Raw genomic sequence first — 6,618 nt, forward strand, 5'->3', positions numbered from 1 at the left:
TTTAACTGAAATAGTGTAGAAAAGTTTCAATGGTGATATTATTCAACATTTTTATTTAAATATTTCCAAAAAAATCCACCAAAGTTAATTTTTAAACATAATTTACCTAAAATATCACATAAATATTTTGTAAAAAATATAACAATTTAAATATTTTTAAAATTTAATAATAAAATTAAATATCATTCTTGAGTAAAACATTTTGAAAATATCAATGTTTCGTTTTTGGGTACAAATTATTGGATTTCAGAAATGTCCAAAATATACTCATTTAATTTCTTTAAATAGATTAATATCAATCAAAATAAACAACCTGAGCCGTAGGGCAATCGGTCTACATAGCTGTTGACTAGGACTGTGATTTCCTTAGTAACAATCATAGAAAAGATAACAATTCTGACCCAGATCGGAAATGCTATGACCAACAGGTTCATTTTTGCATTTTTTTACAATTTCTTTTTACATTTTTATTCATAAAAAGCCAGCACAGTAGGGTCATAGTGGTGACGGAGCATATAGGATTTGGGGAGATCAAAGATCTTTAGGTCTGTATATAATAGTCTGTATAAATTAGTATTTATCTTGCATTTTAAATAGGGCCATTACTTTCGAGGTCGTGCATGAAGTTCATCAATAGACTAATTAAACGGTGTTCTATGTACTTTAAGATGTTGACATTTTTTTAGTAGAAATTCACAATTTGTGGTATAAAGGGTAAAAAGTGTATATTTAAAAAACGTTTAACATCAAATGTAATCCTATTTTAATAACCGCAAATGTTCTGAAAACGAGCTGGATTTTGATTTTTTTTTTTACTTTATAATGAGAATGATTAGAGTATACATTATTTTCCTTTTAATTCAGACGTATTTTAATAGTTTACCAGTTTAACTGGTTTAAAAAAATCCGGATTCGATATGAACTACTACAGACAATCAAAATAAAAAAATCTTAAAAATAATTTAATCAGTTAACTGTTAAATTTTATTATTTAGATTTTGTTTAGTGGCAATGTTGCCTTGCATGGATATAAATTATTGTATGAGAAAAATCAAGATCTGAGTGTCACAATATTCAATGTTTTAAAGCAGCTAAATCTTTTTTGGAATTTGTTTGACGAACAGTATCACACGAGTGGCGTAAAAAAATTTAGTGTCTTGCTTAAAAAAAATAACTTTTTGGCTATGCATACATAATTAGCGTTATAATCCAAATTTATCTGCTAGTTAACGGGAAGGAGTTTGTAATTTTGGTATTGTTATTTGGTTTTCATACTAATAGAAAAAATATACCCAAAAAAGCCTAATTTGTTGTGTAATTTTCATTTTCCGCCAGCAATTTTGACAGGTATTGATATGGTTTTCGTGCTCAGCAAACCCCAAGCTATAAAAACATCAATACTTCAAACCAAACTAAAGAGTAGGAAAAAAGTTTTGCATTGGGGTCGAAATCCTATGTTAAATCCAATTTAAACTTCAACCCTTGTGGGGCACGGGTTAAAGTTCATATTTTTTATTTTTATTGTATTTAGAAACTTTTTAGGACCACCCTAATGTATATATATTAGGGTGGTCGTTAATTTCGATTCTGAGAAGCGAAGTATAGAAATAGGGTTGAAATGTCGAAAAAAAAATGCCCTAATTCTTTCAGATTTTTCAGATGTTATATAGGTGGCTTGTATAAATTAGAAATTAATTGGATTATCTTTTATCTACATTTTCATTTGTCCCAGCACCAATTCCCAACAATTCTTCATAGTTGAAAATTGTTTTGCAGTTAATTAGTCGTTGTAATAAAACAATTATTGGAAAATAAATAATAATGTTATTTCAATACAAATCTTGAGGCTCTGTGCGGCACCTGTTATTCTTAAGTGAAAAATCTGAAAAAATTAGGGCATTTTTTTCGACATTTCAAACCTATTTCTATACTTTGCTCTACAAAATCGAAATTAACGACCACCCAAATATATATATTTATAAATAAAAACTTTCAATTATTATTGTTTGATGAAAACCAATATGGCAGTACGTAGGTCATTTTTTTTCTAATTTCGGTACCTATATCATGAAAAATGATCCATTTAGTGGTCCATGAACTATTCTGAAGACTCCGTGTATAGTTGGATTTATCGATTAGTAAATAATATATAAATATTCAGTCCGCAGTAGTCCCGTCTATTCCCGAAATTATCCCACTACTCCAGACATTCCCCCCATAATATACAGTCGCGGTGGCGGTATTGGCGACGACGATGCTCGCTGGTCCGTATATGACGCAAAAAAAAACTCAGGCTCGCGCGCGGCGGTGGTCCTGTGTACGGGGGTGCGCTTATTCGGCCGCCCTATTGTTTCTTCGTGTGAGTCCCACGGGCACCGCATTAGGACCACCGCGAAATCACTGAACTCGCATAATATTACACAGGTAGGTACACGTTAACTCGGAAACGGGCGTTATAATATTATTGTTGTATTCTATGCCTCTATACCTACGTGTTGGTCCCGTACCGTTATGTGCGCAACACGTGTGTGTGTGTGTGAGAAACTTCGGGAATTCGACGGAACAACTCGATCGGAAATGAACAAACATAAAGTTCGCCGACGAATTCCCACACGCATGGTCATGCAATGTCCGCGTGTCGTGAGAATGGAGTAAAAAATAGTATAGAACATAAAAATCGCCTGACCATCGTTATATTATTGCGGGCAAGTACAACGATAATAATGTGTTTGGTCCCGGACGAGGGCGAAGCCACGGCGAATATGATGATGATGATGACCGCGACCGACAGTCATAAACACGCTCGGCGAGGGAGCTATTAAACGCGCGGGTGTGAATCCAATATATTTATGTATAATATATCTATATACAGCTCGTGTGTGTGTGTATAAAGAGAGAGAGAGCGAGAGTTAATAAAAGTGTAAATGGTAAACGCCGTGTGCGCGTGGGGGGAGGGAGATACTGTCAACGGCAGCGGCATTAGTGGACAACAATTGTGTGGGGTGTTAAGAATTTTGGCGCGAATTTATCTTCGACCCCCGTCACATGTCTTTGGCACCGTGAAATTCGAAAACCGGACCTTCGGGTTCAAAGCCATTTGAATATGAATGGCTTTGAGCATTACGGTCAGTGAACTTGGTATGAAGTATTTTTGTCGAGATGGCGCATATTATTATTATTATTATTTTCAGTTTTTTCCCTATTTTTATTTCCACGAAACCGTCGCGTCGTCGCGCAGAGACCACCGAAACTGTAATATTATATTATACAGGCGGCACCGAGGCGCCATTCCGGTGAAAGCGCCACCGAACTTGTATTGTTTCTACACAATCGGTTCGGGCTTAAGATTGTGGCCAATTTTCAAAAACAACCGACTTGCAAGTCATCTTCGTGTGCCCGGTGGGTGGTCGGCCAGGTCCGTTGTCAGGTGCATGACGATCCGAACTGACGTCCAATACATGGTACATGTAGTCAGCGCGAGGCGCTAAGCGCTACACACAATGGTGGCGGCCAAGACGATGATGGTACCTACAGGCTACAGGTGGGGATAGTGGTGGCCCGAGATGCTTGTTGAAATGCCACCTTGTCCGACACAATGTAACATTGACAAGACTATAATAATGTATGCGAATCTTGCAAAAGAAGTCTTTTGTATAATTCAATTCGGGGTGGATCTAGGAATGAAAAAAAAATTCACTTTAATAATAACCATAGAGTTAAAGTTTACATAGTAAAAAAAATACAAATAATTCTAATATTACATTATATTATAAGAAAAAATAAACATAATAATACACTTTTAATGCAGTCAATTTAAATACAAGGGAGGTTGAGTTGGATTATATGGGGTCAAGTATAAGGGAGCGAGGCTTGAGCCACCATAGCCCCCCCCCCGTATCCACCCCTGTACTATTTATACTTACAATAATGTCAATTTTAATACAAATTGTAGGTGATATTATGGTAGACACAAATTTTTATTTATAAAAACAACCGAGAGTAAAAAATATATTTTAATCTACTCAAAATGCCTACCCTTACATTTGGTACTAGCCTAATTGTCACAAAAGACATACTTTACCCATTTAATTAAAACGGACAGTAACACGTTTTCTGCCGTTTTTAAGTAAACCAAACGCAGTGGAGTAGTTATTTAATACATTTTGAAAATTGGATCTTTAAGCTTCAAGGAGTGGAGCAGGCAATTCCCTGTATTATGGATGTATTGGTTTTATATTTATGTTTTTTTTGTCTATAAACGCGATTACTTTTTTCCCGTGGACTAATTTACTTGAAAATAGCATCTTTATTGCTATCTATCCGAAATCGTATGCGGTTGTTACTTTGGTAGGCCAAACTTATTATTATAAGTAGGCACTATTAGTTAAACAACAAATGACATACAAAAACATATCATGCAAAATAAATAAAGGTGTTCACTAAGGAAGTTTAGTAGATACTAGATAGTGAAGGAAGGGGACACAAATATTTGTTCCAGCAAAAATGTAATTATTGTTGTATAATCAGGTGTATAATATTATTATTTATCTGTGGACAATAGGTATATTATCGAATTAAACAACACAAAAAATCAAATAAGCTCAAATAAACTTTTAATTAATGCATATTATTTTTGTAAACAAATGCATAAACCTTTAACGTATAGGCGTGGCGAGAGATACTTTTTTTACCACAAAAAAAGTATCATTTTGCAACCCCCAAAAGAATTACACACATTTTGTTATTTTTTATATAAACCACGATAAAAAATGATTTATTTAAATAACAACTTAACAGTATATAAGTGCAGAAGGTATTTTGGCAGTTCCCCTGTACACATTTCCCTGCGGTCCATAATATTCTTTTAAGTTTGTGTTAAACAATTTCTAGATAAAAAAAATGGAAAAAAGTAAGTAATGTTTCCCAATGGTATTATAAAACTTATATCAATTAATAATAAATAATACTAAGCGTCAAAATGATCGTTTAAATATTATAATAGTGAATTATAAAATAAATAAATGACTAAATTAAAGCGTGTAAACAGTATATCACCCTTGTTGTGGTTTATAAAAAATAAATAGTCACTAAAAAAAAAAAAATTATCCAGACTGTATTTGAGAGTTGTCCCAGGGTTGGGGTAATTGTATTTTTAAAAAAAACATCTCATTTGTTACTCTTGTTACCGCTACTATTGAAAGAAATTATAAAAACAACTTAAGATGAGTGAGGGTGTTAGATATATCTAATTAGCGTGATGCACGTGCGTGATGCTTCGTTCCTATGAAAATGTTTTTAACACCCTAAAATGTTTTGTACTTAAACGAAAAACCGACGGGACGTCGAAAAAAATACACTTTGGCGTTGCTCGAAAATTAAAAGTGTATACTACAATTTTGCAGGTCAGTGTTTATATTACAGTGTATACAATAAAATCGAAGATGGTGTTGAATAATTCATCTTTTTCTCTCTTTTTTTTAAATTTGACGGGTTAGTTGCCCATGTCAAAGGTTAATAATACACGCGGCTCCAAAGTCTTTTGGATAACAACGGCGGGCCTTTGACTGTCGGTCAATAGGTGCACACGGCAAAGCGCAGAAAGCACGCCGAGGCGTAAGGTGGCACGTGAGGGCGTCGCAAAGGTCGATCAGACCGCAGTGTTACACCGTGTCGCCTGGCAACCGTAGTCCGGTCACCATGGTGACAGCGATTTATTCGCCGGCCACACGCACGCACCACGGTCCGGGTCAAGTGCACTCGAGTCACAACCCCACCCCGCACCACACGTTCCCCGTGTCGTTTCCTCAACTTTCTCGGCACCACTCGACTTGATCGTCGTTGCCAATTTCTCTCTTTTCTCTCATACCTACCTCTTTTTTCGCCGCCCTTTCCCCCCCTCTCCCTCTTTTGCCGTATACGGTCTTGTGTTTTATTTTTTAATAATTTTACTCCCCCTCTGGTTTGACTTTTTTTTTTGTCTAACGTTCATTTTTTATTGAATACAAACACACCGTCGCATCACGCACACATAATACCCTTAGCGAGTCTCCTTGAAAAATGGTTTTTTGGCCTTGTCATCTATATTTTGAATTTTTTTTCATTCAGCAGTAAGACGCCGAGGAAATGTGCTTTTGAAACAATCGTATTGATAATCTGGTATTTGCAATAAAATCTACTCGGTTTTTAAAGACGTTCGATACTTATATACACTCCTTTAAACATGACACCAAAAGCTTAAATTTTATAAACCAGTTATTGATAACATGCTAATTTTATTCGCGACTTTGTCAAATATACATTTATCACATTATGTGTAATGTTCAATAACTACTTACTTACATAATATCTATGACGATTCGCCAGAGCACGGAAAAATACATAATATAGTTGGCTCAACTAAACATTTAGTTTGCCGAACTAACTAAATCTATAGTTAACTAAAAGTTTAGATAGTTGCCCAACTATGTATTTTATTAGTAAATAAATCTGTCTTGTAAAACTACATTTTTGATTTTTTTTTTTTAATTAAGTTTATTCGGTCGACTTTAATATTATTGAGATTCCCCATTCCTATGTAAATAAAAAAGATTTGGAACACATGCGGATAATAGATACGAG

Source organism: Adelges cooleyi, unplaced genomic scaffold (assembly GCF_023614345.1).
Source record: "Adelges cooleyi isolate 19-005CV unplaced genomic scaffold, UGA_ACOO_1.1 ACOO_flye_CR_arks_rails_tigmint_CR_PRNA_2, whole genome shotgun sequence".
Classification (NCBI taxonomy): Eukaryota; Metazoa; Arthropoda; class Insecta; order Hemiptera; family Adelgidae; genus Adelges; species Adelges cooleyi.